The 12778-nt window shown below is 44.7% G+C and overlaps 1 protein-coding gene across 10 annotated transcripts in view; it reads right to left on the reverse strand.

Moving 5' to 3' along the window:
* The window catches only part of PGCKA1 (PDCD10 and GCKIII kinases associated 1), an 87040-nt gene that overhangs the window by 7084 nt on the left and 67178 nt on the right, over positions 1–12778 (reverse strand). For 6 of the 10 annotated variants that reach the window (XM_072737895.1, XM_072737904.1, XM_072737905.1 and 3 more), the window contains exon 2: positions 10658–10707. The gene's annotated coding sequence lies outside the window, so the exon portion shown is untranslated. Of the gene's footprint in view, positions 1–10257; positions 10446–10657; positions 10708–12778 lie in introns of all 10 variants that reach the window. The other 4 variants (XM_072737898.1, XM_072737900.1, XM_072737902.1 and 1 more) reach the window with 1 other exon arrangement.

A 12778-nucleotide genomic window follows, 5' to 3' on the forward strand; every position in this document is an offset into this window, starting at 1 on the left:
TATGAATCTACACTGATCGAAATTTAAATGTCTACCTTATAAGCAGAAAGCCAGTTAACACACACACACACACACAAAGGACTAGAAATGGGACTAGAAGAATCACCATCATAACAGTAACTGATTCCAGCAAAAGGCATCAGCGGATGCTGAGACTAATGGGCAAGAGTCTGGGAAGAACAGGATGGTTAGTCTGCAAGCGTCTCCCCACCACATGCGTAAGGGTAAAACCAGATCTGGGCAGTGGAGAAATAGGCACACAGCACCTGCATCCGATAACACTGCCTGCAATCATCGAGACTAACCAGCTTCAGGTGCCCCGGATGGGTTATGCTAAGAATTCAGCATCACGTTTCTGGTCTTCCTGGCAAAAGAACGTAAGCTGGGTGGGAGTGTGAAGCGACATCTGTCACCCCACATGGAGGGATGTTCTGCAAAACAGCTGGCCTGTACTCTTGAAAAAAAGTGCTAGTTGGAAAAATACAGACAGACTGAGGAGCTGTTCCAGAATTGAAGAAGACAGGATGTACGACGGCCAGATGACACGCATAAGTTTTTGGCTAAAAGGTCATCATCGGTACAACTGCTGAAGTCTGAGTAAGGCCTATTGATTAGGTAACATTATCAAGTCAGTGTTAATTTCCTGATTTTGATCAATGCACTGGGGTATGTAAGAGAACAGCCTTGTTTTTAGGGAATACCCAGGGACGTATTAAGGAGGAAAGGGGGCATGGTATCTGTGATTCATGAAAATGATTCAGAAAAAAAAAATTGCATGAGTGAGCATATCAAGAAAGAGAAGGATAAAGCAAATGTGGTGTGTAGGACTGGCACCCTGGTAACTTCTGGGAGCTGTGCATGGAGCATATATGAAGATTCTTCGTACCTTTCTGAGAACTTTTCATTAACCTGATGTAATGTCAAATGAAAAATTAAAAGAAAAAAAACCCAGGAAATTAAAAAAAAAAAAAGCGCCAATCTAACGTCAGTTCTTGTTCTCTTTATCCCTAGAGTAGGACCTAACACCTACGGGAAGTCACAGATATTAAGATATCCGCCCCCTCCCAAAAAAAAAGATATTCCTATAAAGAAGCACAGGGAAAAAGGTTTTGGAAAAGAGCTCACCAAAAGCCCACCAATTTTTTTTTTTTCTGGATTTAGTTATTCTGATTACATCCTGAAGACCTTTCCTCAAGAGCCAGTCCTAGGCACTGGGACTCTGAAGGCAAAGAAGGTATGGTTCCTGTCCTCAGCTGCCTCCTCTCCTAGGGGGACTTCCAGGCTAGTGCTTCGGTATCCTCAGCTGTCTGCCTCCCCTTCCACTCCCGAGCTCCTCGCAGGCAGCGCCCAACAGGGCCCTTTGTGCTTGGTATTCAAACAAAGGAATGACTGGTGAGTGATGGCTGTGAGTGAATAAAGGATGCGCAGGAGATTTTCTAAGTTATCCCAACAGAGGGCCTGCCTCTCCTGGTGATCACACTACCCAGGGGTCCAAATCAAGGAGCCAAGCGCAGCTGCTGGGAGAGATGGGTGGGACTCCGTTCTTCCCTCCCGGCTTGGGAAACAGCAAAACCTCCCTTGGGCAGTTCCCAGGGTCAAGGGTGTTCTGCTTCCAGGGTTCTAGTCCATGAGCTGTCTGTAGAGGCAGCTGCTGGGAAGTGGTCTGAGTTTATCAAAGCTGGAATGTTTGAGAGAGAGAGAGAGAGAGAGAGAGAGACCAAATGAAACCCTTAAAATTTCAGCTCCGTTTTTGAAAAAACCAACTTGCCAGTGTTTGCAAAACAGCGGGGATTCCACGTTTCACCTGGGCAGCAGGTGAAGTTGATGAATATTTAGTGAGTCATGTCTGGGTACTGAGCTCCTGGGCTCGGGAGGAATGAATGAACGTAATTGCCAGGTGCTGAAGAAATTGCCAGGCGCTTTATAGGATAAGTAAGGGATGGCCTGCCCAACTTCAGTGGCTGTGCTGAATTCACAACAGGAAAGGGACAAGATAAATCCCTAGACTACTCAATCCATTTCCTCCTTTTGGACAGCCCTTGAAAACTCCTGGTGTGTTTTCTTTTCTCCTGAAGAGGCTGAGCTTGGGTGATTTTGGACAACCTGCAAGACTATGAGGATCTTTATTATTGGCGCCATCACCTAGTATTTTATGCATTCTCAACAGCTGGTGGGTGAGGTGCCTGGGTGGCTCAGTCAGTTTAAACATCTGGCTGTTGGTTTCGGCTCAGGTCATGATCTCAGGGTCATGAGATCAAGCCCCGCATCAGGCTCTGCTCTCAGCTGGAGTCTGCTTGAGATTCTTTCTCTCTCTTCCTCTCCACCACCCACTCCCGCTTGCTCTCTCTCAAATAAATAAGTAAATAAAATCTTCGATAGTTGATGTGCTATGATATACGTGTCACCCAGGGCTGGGTCTGATGGGATATTTATGTGCAGAGATGTGTTTGTAGGTTTTTTCCCTCAGAAAGGGGTTCTCGGTCAGATACGTTTGGGAACAGCAGAGATTAAAGACGAACACATTTGTGTTTACAAAAAAGAACTATTTCATCTTGTTTATCTCAGTGTTTCCCAAAGTTATTTGACCACAGAGCTTTTTTTTTCCCCCTATAAAAGCCTTATTAACAACCAACAAAAACTTGTGTTTTGTGAAACATTTTGGGAAGAATGACTGTTGAAGTGACAATCCTAGCTATCAGGGTGTGTTCTGTGACACTGAAAGTGTCATATGGTGTCTGGGGGAACCTGGGCAGAGAGAGTCCCATGGTAGCAACAGCTCCATTGCCTGCCCCACAGATGTGGGAAACTCTGTGATCTCTTGATGCCTCAGTTTCTTCATCTGCAAAAGGAGTCTTTGATGTCAAAGCTCTCATCCAAATCTGATGACCTAAGAGGTGAATTGGTGAAGAAAAGGGGACTTCCTTCATGACCCCCTTTTCAACTTGGTTTACACACCGTTAACTCTTTGAATGCTACGGCAAGGCGGCCACTTATAGGATGCTGGCGCAGGCCAGGTTTCTCTCAATGGCTTGTGAACTACCCCATGGCCACACCACTGAGGTGTGTTTGGGTCTCAACTCCACACTTGCCCCAGCCCGAGATCCCTACTGAATGCACAAAGCTTCTCCTCCTTGTCCTCTCATCAGGCCTTGGGTTCTCCAGCTCTTTCCCTCATGTGTGCGGCTCTTTCGTGGCGGTCTCCTCGGCCTCTCTCCAGAGAGTACTGGGGGAGAGAGAGTAACAGCAAAGCCCCTGGGAGGGGTGAGGACTCAGGTCCTGGGGACTCCGTGAGGCTGGAGGAGGTGCGCTGCTGGATTCCCTTGTCCACTGGAGTGGGTGATGGGGAGGCGCGGGCTACCGGCCAGGAGGTCAAGTTCTCAGGAGTCAAGGAATCGGTCACTGGGGATGAAATGGCAGGGCTGAAATAGGTGCTTCTCGATGAAAGGCTGCCCTGGGCCCACTCAAATCATAATATTTAAAAGGGCTGCCTCCCTGGCCTCTCCCCAGGCTGTCCTTGCTGGTATGTTCACCCGAGGAGGGTGTCTACACTGGTCCTGGGGTGCTTCCATTGCAGGAACCTGCAGAACAAGCCAGGTCCTGGTCCCAACACTTTACTGTGGCTGGGGTCACAGGATCCTTGGTGTCCGTGTTAAATATGGAAAGACGAGACTTTTACAACGGTTAGAATGTCACTCCATTTTTCTCTTCTAGTGGACCATATGCTGGCATGTTGTAATCTTTCTGAAGGATCTTTAAAACATTTCCATGGCCCCTTCTTCTATTCAAAAATCATTTTTTCTTTGCTGACATGGTCCTCAGTCTGCTGTCCCTAAGCCAGATGTTTCGTGAATGGTCACAGTCATTACACAGTGTCTCCACTGATTCTTTGGCTCTTCAGTGAATCCCTGGTATGCACCAGGCACTGTACCAGGTTCTGGGGAAACAGCAGAATCCAGGTGCTCCCTGAGAGAACTTACAGTCTTGAATGTGTGTGGTGGTGGTGGTGTATATGTGTGGGGTGGGATGGGATTTATATAAACATTTGGGAAGATTCATCACACCACAATGGCATTTCAGCATAGTGGTCAAGGGAGTAGTCTAGGGCCAGCATTGTGGGTTTCAATTTTCCCTCCACCACTTTTTTTTTTTTTTTTTTTTTTTGTGATTGAACACAGTAAGTCCTTCATTTATGAAGAGGCTATGCAGGATTCAGGAGTGTGTCATTTCAGTTTCACGTACAATAGTAAAAACTAAAAACTCAGCTTATAGGGAAAGAGATTTCCAGATCCTTTGGGGCAGGGTGACATTTTGAAGCGAACTCACCCCAGTACCATACTAGATGAACACAGTGAAGTGTGAAAATGTGATAAATATTACTGTGATTAATAGCTCAGTTTATTAGCTGTTTTAATAAAGTACAGCTTTATAGTGAAAATAATGTACTAGAAATAGCTTTGTGACCTCTACACAAATTTCTTAGCTTCTTCGAGCTTCAGCTGGCTAATCTGCAGAATGGGAATGATAACTGTTCCAGCTTGTCAGGATCATTTTGAAAATTAAATGAGATAGAAGGGATCCCTGGGTGGTGCAGCGGTTTGGCGCCTGCCTTTGGCCCAGGGTGCGATCCTGGAGACCCGGGATCGAGTCCCACGTCGGGCTCCCGGTGCATGGAGCCTGCTTCTCCCTCTGCCTGTGTCTCTGCCTCTCTCTCTCTATCTCTCTGTGACTATCATAAATAAATAAAAATTAAAAAAAAAATAAATAAATGAGATAGAAGTTTGTAGGGTATTTACTATGGTGTCTGGCCTACTGCCGGTACTTATTAATACTTAATAAGCAGTTAACATTTGAGTGTTTCCTATGCATCAAGGACTGGTTTGGGAACTTTCACGTACTCATTCATTTTGACAACAATCCTGTAAAGTGAGTACCACTATTTTGTAGACAAGTAAATGGATGTAAGTTAGAAAGGGGCACAGTGGAGCTATTATTAATGCTGTTGTTCTAATTTTCATTATTATTAACATTTCCTGGCATCTGTCTTGGTAGGTTCTGTTGATTTCTGAGTCCGCTGAATTACACAAGAAACAGCAGTAGTTTTTGCAAAAGGGAGCCGGATGGTCTGAATTTGGGCTTTGATGGAGTTTTACAGGCGTGCTTGCTCTATGACCACCAGATGGCAGTACACGGCGGTTAGTTAATTGAACACTAACTTCAGAATATTTTGTGTTAGAAAAAGCAAAATGTGCAGGATTACTGGAGTTAAGCAGAAGGCATATAGAAGTTCCAAGTCTGTTAGTAGCTTGGGGCCAGCCCTCTAGATAGCTCACCAGTACCCCCATCCTCCTGTTCCCTTGGTGGGAACTGTTTTAGGGAAAAAGTTTGAGTAGCTCTGCCTTTATTCTCTGGAATGTAAATTCCTAAGAGTAGGCTTCTGGTTGGGGCAGGTGCAATGTAATGAATAACTGAATAAAGGCTGGGGTGTGTGGGCGGATCCTAGGGGACACAGGAGCAGGGGGCACGGGGTCCACTTGGGTCTGGGTGGGGCCTGATAGCTTGAGTTTCTAACAAGCCCCAGCTGGTGCTGATGGAGCTTCCTGGGGACCACACTTTGACAACTGCTGCTTTACTGCTGTGAGGGTAGCAAGGCAGTCCAGGCATCTGAATTTTGGTAGGAAACTAATACCTGTCATCACTGATCCAATCCCATCCCTAATTGGAGCAGTTTTCCAATCTTTCTAAGTTTCTAAAAACTGTTTTTTGGAATTTGCATTTTTTTTTTATTTTTTAAAAAAGATTTTATTTATTTATTCATGAGAGACACACACAGAGAGAGGCAGAGACTCTCAGAGGCAGAGGGAGAAGTAGGCTCCATGCAGGGAGCCCAATGCGGGACTCGATCCTGGGACCCTGGGATCATGCCCTGAGCCAAAGGCAGATGCTCAATCACTAAGCCACCCAGGCATCCCCAGAATTTGCTTTTAAACACTTTGTAAATTATATCTGTTGTTTTTTAAATCCTTCTCTATGAGGGTTGTAACAGTTGGAAAAGTTAAAATAACCTAATGTCTAGAAATATGGGATCAATTTGAAGAACTTAATGTTTACTAACTGGGAAATAACTGGAACAAATCCATGACCCCGGGCTGATCCGCTGCCTGTCTGCTCTGAGATCTGCGCCTGCCTCCTCTTGCTGGCTCAGTTTCCCAGGGCAACACAAGGCTGAGGAGCCCCTGCCCTCTGGATGTGGGTGACCCCCACCAATGGGAGGTGCTGGTGGAAGACCAGGGAAAAGATGGGAGAAGCCAGGGTATTTTCCCCTTTCTCTCTCTCTTTCTCTCTACTTGGGCAGTATCTGATCCATCCTGGCCGACCTCCTTCACAGCCCTTGAGGCAAACAGCTCTGAGCTCCATGGTTCCAGCTACTGCCCCAGCATCCGGTTCTGCATCTCTCCCTAAGGTGGAAATGTCTTCCTGCCTTGACCATATCCGTGTTGCCTCACCAGCTGGTTTCCTAGCTCTGCCAATATCTGCATAAGCCACTGACTCTAATCTCCCACTGTCTGAAAGGAGGGCTTCCTGTCTTTGACCAGACCTAGCCTAAGAGCAACAGTATCCTGGTCAAAGGCTTTCTAGCTAACCTACTAAAGAATATATGGCAACAGTATTGGACTCTGCAAAAACTGGTATTCTCGGGCACCTGGGTGGCTCAGTGGTTGAGCATCTACCTTTGGCTCAGGTCGTGATCCCAGGGTCCTGAGATCCAGTCCCATATCAGGCTCCCTGTGGGGAGCCTGCTTCTCCCTCTGCCTCTCTCTCTCTCTCTTTCTCTGTGTGTCTCTCATGCATCAATAAATAAAATCTTAAAAAAAAAGCCTGGTATTCTCTAATGCATATGTTGTTGCTTGTTGCATGTCTGACACAGGATGGGCACTGGGGACGTCAATGGTGGTTGGGGAAAGGACTTAAGCTCCTCCATCATCTCCATCAAGTTCTCTTTCCTTTCTCAAAACAAATCAGTCTGTCTCCTGTACAACGTAATGTCCTTACAAGTCTCCTATCTTCCCCTCCAAGCTGTTAAACGTTGCCTATATCTATTTACAGGTATTCTTTTTATTTTATTTTATTTTTTTATTTACAGGTATTCTAAAACTACCACTGGAGATGCTATAGGGCCATAAAGACCTTCATACTATTTTTAGTAATCTCATGAAAATACTCAACATCATTGAGGAGTGTGGGTGACGGCAGTTAATAAATAAGCTTATAGATGCTCCTTATGGCTGGGAAAATAAGGAGGTTGTTTCCTATTATTAGTATAGCATGGGGCATATTGACCCTTTCCCCCATTGTTACTATGGTGTCAGGAGGCTAGTTTTTAATATGCCCCTAAATACTTCAGTGAGGCTCCACATCAACAGCTTAATACAAATATCTAAAACTCCTAGCGTTGGTAATCCAGATATCCCCATGTGCTTATCAACATGCTTTTGAAATATATGTTGAAGAAGTTGTGCAGATTTTCCCAGACAGCTCTGAGGAGAAAGTGACTGAGACCATACATACATCTCAACTGATCTTCATCAGTCACGTGGAATTTTGATGTTTCCCCCCAATTCTACTACTTGAGTAGAATCTTGTTTGCTGATGAGCCAAGAGAACGTGCCATTGAAAACCAAACCAAGCATGCTGTTCAAGGATAATCGCCAAAGGGATCCCTGGGTGGCACAGCAGTTTGGCGCCTGCCTTTGGCCCAGGGCGCGATCCTGGAGATCCGGGATCGAGTCCCACGTCAGGCTCCCGGTGCATGGAGCCTGCTTCTCCCTCTGCCTGTGTCTCTGCCTCTCTCTCTCACTGTGTTCCTATCATAAATAAATAAAAATTAAAAAAAAAAAAAAGGATAATCGCCATGGCACCAAGACTCAGACCCAACTGATGATGGGGAGGGGAGGGTAAACCATGATCTTCTGAATGGCTTTCACTTTCCAAGAATTTGAACAAGTGCATTCTGGAGCATCTTCAGGCAATAGAGATATAGTTTATTTGAGAATATTTTAAAGACCTGAAGATGGTATGTTTTTATTTAACACGTGCAGTTCTCCTTTTCGTGTGTGATTAGTGGACCCCTTCTTCATACTCTTGACCACCTTGGTAACAGTATCATCTGACAAAACCCAAATCAGTTTGTTGGCTGATTGAGTGACTTTGGTTCAAGCCATATAGGAAGCTTGGCATTACCCACCCGTTAGCAGGTATCTGCTTAGAAACATAAAAGACATCCTTGGCATTAGCACATGACCACTTTCATTTTTCTGGCCGTGTTACCAGAAGGATGGGTCAAAGAACATGTACAAAATCACATGGGGGTCTAGGAGAAGAGGAGGAGGAACTTGAAAATCCAGGGCATCGAAGATGGTCTAGTGTTATAATTATGGGAATGGGCTCTGGAGTCAAAATCTGGATTGGCCTCTTCAAAGCCGGTGATCTCCAGTGAGCCAGTGAGCCAGTGAGCCATTTACCTTCCATTTTGCCAATCACCAGATGGGGAGCATAGTAACATGCAATCCTGCGGGGTTCCCAGTGAGATCACATGATTTAAACATGTGATGGGCCTGGCAGAGTGAATCTGGCAAGTAGGAGGATCTTAAAAGTTGACTGCTCTCAAGTTCATGGTCGTTGTCCATGAGAATATTCTTGAACCATGGGTGCTATTTGTTTTTAGACACTGTGAATAGAAATAATTGATGTTCTGACCGAATCCTCCCTGGAACCACATAGGAATCAGGGTGCATCTCCAACACACAGTACGCCTCCTGTTTGGTAAATAGCTTTCTTTATCTGGGAGTGGAGAGAAGTCTGGAAGAAACCTGAAGTATTTAGAAAAAGCTAAGTTCTGGAATGATGAGGAAGCCCCCGAGAAGGCGATGTGGATCGAAGTTTATACCACAGGGCCTTAAAAGGCTACAAATAATGATAGCTTTAAAAGTAAGAAGAGCTCAGGGCTAGAGGCTTGGAGTCAACGAGTTCTGGGTAAGTCCCAGTATCCTAGAGTGCCCAAAACATAGAGAATCTTCGAGAACATTCCACTCCACAACCTCATTTTATAAATGTGCTCAGGACTCGAGGCTGGAAGAATGAACTGCTCAGGGAACAACAACAACAAAAAAACCCCAGATGGTCTCACACTTCAGATGACCACTACATATATAGAATCGAATCCCCAGTGTTTCTCTGAAGTATAGGAAAAACAGTTTGTGCACTTGAAAAGACTGAACATGATTCTGAGGCTTTAGTTACTCCTCATCACCCAACTGGGAGCAACACACTCTGCTAGTTATCAGGACACAAAGAGACAGAAGAAAGGGCTCGCCACCCACTCATGCAACATACATTCTCTGAGCACATGTTACGTGCCAAGGACTGAATTCAGTTCTAGGGATCCAGCAAGAGTTTACAGTCTAGCAAGGGAAAAATGTATAAACAACTACGAGCTGATGACTAGTCTAGTGTTAACATGATTGCAATGCGTCACCTACACTGGAGGCGGGTTGGGGGATGGGGCACCTGGGTGATGGGCATTACGGAGGGCATGTGATGTAATGAGCACTGGGTGTTATATAAGGGCGATGAATCAATGGCCTCTACCTCTGAAACTACTAATATACTATATGCTAATTAATTGAATTTAAATTTAAAAAAGAAAAAAAAAAGATGCGTCACCTAGTGTTACATAAGGAGCTCCTGAGTAATCTTGGGAAGATTAAGAAGGCTTGTGGGCAAAGGTGAGCAGATAATAGCGCTGGTGGAGTTCTGAACCACATTCCAGGGGGAATGCAACATGAAGGCAGAAATGCTACCTCCTACACGGTCTCTCTTAGCGCCACCCTTCTTTTCTCCATGTCCACTGCCACTGCCCCGTCCCACAACATCGTCCTCCTGTCACCTGCATCCACCTGATACCTTTGCCACACGGAAGTCATGTGATCTTTTTAGGACACAAATCTGAATCATAGCACTCTCCCTGCCTATAAAACTTTTCAAAGGTGCCCAATGCCCTCAGGATATTTAATAACATATAATGATGATGATGATGATGATGATGATAAAAGTATCAAACTCACACAAAGCTTCCTAGGTACCTGGTGTTAATCTACTTGCTTTATGAGTCTAGTTGATCCCTGTTATTTGTGGATTCCATCTTTGTTTTAATTCATCTAACTTGCTAAAATGTATTTGAATCCCCAAATAAATACTCACTGTGATTCTGCAGCCACAGTGGCAGTGGGCCGAGTGGCAAAAAATTTGAGTCATCTGATGTGTGTGTTTCTAGCTAAGCTCACACAAGGCAACGTTCCGCCATCTTGTTTCAGTTCCTCATACTGTAAATCTTTCAGTGTGAAGACTTGGTTGGGTCATGCTCATCTCACATGTCCTACAATTGTATCCTGAAACAACACAAGTAAAAAGGAAACAACGAAATTCTACTCAAACCTGAACGAAGCCTGAAAGACAGACTTTGGGGATTGCTTGGTTTACTGGTTTTAATGTTTCTGGTAATAAAAACTGTAGTGAAAGGCCAAGTAATAGAAGATGAAATGGAAAATGGGAAGAATAGACTTTTCCCCCAAAACATAAAGAAGAGAAGAAAATTGCTTACCTGTTGTGGAGATTGTCCATTAGGTCTCTCTCGAAGTTTAACTTCTCTTCCTGCAACAACAAAAAAGTTGCAAGTTGAGTCTGCAAGTTGCCTCCTGTTCACAGCCAAGTTGCCTCTTGAAACGGACAGCAGACAGCATGTCCCGAGGGGGTGCTAGGCACTGATGTAGGGCAATGGAGTTCCAGGCCCAGGAAGACCAGCGCCTTAAAACTTGCCAGGCCCAAGTCTGCAGACTAGGTGCTGACAATCAGCAATAAACTAACAATCCACCCAAACTTCAGTGTTTTCCTCTGTAAAGTAAGGTTGTAGTGAGATTTAAATGGCCCAACATGCAAGCAGTCTATCATGTGCTGCGCATGCTGGACTCAATCAATTACCAAAAGCCACTGTCGTTATTTACTACTGTTGATAAACATCACACGACAACACAACTCTTCTCTGATGGGTGACGTTTCAACTAAGCAGAAAAAAATTCAAGGAATTTGCTTCCTGGAGGCATATCAGTCAGAGTTTCAATGAATACATGTACAATATTTTAATAAAATACATAACTTAGAAAATAGCTTTGCTCTGTGAAAATAATGATGCATAAGATTTGAGGAGGTAAAGCTCATGTTCAGATTTTTACCAACTTCTCTGTGATTATTAGAGTCTGAAATCTGAGAAAAACAGTGGCAGATAGAAACATAATGATGGTCAGATGTGGTGGGAGGGCCTTTCGGGTAGAGGAAACATGACAAAGAGGAGACAGGAAGGGATGGAGTATTATTTAGTGAACAAATAACTAAATTCCTACTGTGTGCCAGGCACCAGGAAACTGCAGTGAATGGGAGACCATGCTGTGTGGTCTTATGAAATAACAGTCCTATGTGCAAAAGAGGGAATATTCCAGATTGCTTGGTGTTTAAAGAACTTGGAACTTGCCATGTGGTTGGTAGACTTGCCATGTGCCAAGTACCTCGTAGGAAACCCACTGGATGCGGTAATTTGGAGTTACAGTTAAGAACCTATTTAAGAGTGAGGAATGAGGGAGCACCTACGTGGCTCAGTCGGTTAAGCATCTGCCTTCAGCTCAGGTCATGATTCCAGGGTCCTGGGATCAAGCCCCACATCAGGCTCCCTGCTCAGCTGGAGTCTGTTTCTTCCTCTCCCTTTGCCCCTCCCCTACTCGCACACATGCACACGTGCACATGTGCGTGCACACTTTCTCAAACAAATAAAGAAAAATCTAAAAAAAAAAAGTGAGGAATCCAACTTGAAGAGGGAGCATTTAAACTGAGTAAACTGAGATGCACAAAATGAGGTGGAGCCAGCCTTGCGCTCAGTAAGCCATCCCTTTAACAAGCCATCCCTTTGTTAAGAAGCCTCAAGTGATGGGCCACCTGGGTGGCTCAGTGGCATGATCCCACATCTGGGGATCGAGTCCTTGCATCAGGCTCCCTGCAAGGAGCCTGCTTCTCCTTCTGCCTATGTCTCTGCCTCTCTCTGTGTCTCTCATGAATAAATAAATAAAACCTTAAAAGAAAAAAGAAAAGAAGCTGTAAGTGGTTCTGCATTGCCTACCAAGTCTTTAACATTCTCAGCTCAGCATCCAGGGCCTTCCACAATATGACACCAGTGGCTCTGCCAGATTATCTCTGGAACTTCTCTAGCTAATCCTATTTTCAGTCCATCTGGATTTTTTGCTCTTTTCTAAACATGCTTATATTTTCCTATTTCTGTGCCTTTGTACATATTATTTTTCCCAGTCAGTATGCCTCCGTGCCCATTGATATTTTACAAAATTCTTTTTTTAAAAAAAGATTTCATTCATGTATTCATGAGAGACACACACAGAGAGACAGAAAGGCAGAGACACAGGCAAAAGGAGAAGCAGGCTCTATGCAGGGAGCCCGATGTGGGACTCGATCCCAGGACCCCAGGATCATGCCCTGGGCTGAAGGCAGGCGCTAAACCGCCGAGCCACCCGGGGATCCCCTATTTTGCAAAATTCTGATCCTTCAAGCCTATTGCCCATATCACCTCCCCCATAAAGTTTTTTTTTTTTTTTTAATCCATTAAACGTAATCACTCCATTCTTTTCTGTAGAATCCTTAACTTCTTGGATGGTTCTGATGACTT

This window comes from Vulpes vulpes, chromosome 14 (assembly GCF_048418805.1).
Source record: "Vulpes vulpes isolate BD-2025 chromosome 14, VulVul3, whole genome shotgun sequence".
NCBI lineage: Eukaryota > Metazoa > Chordata > Mammalia > Carnivora > Canidae > Vulpes > Vulpes vulpes.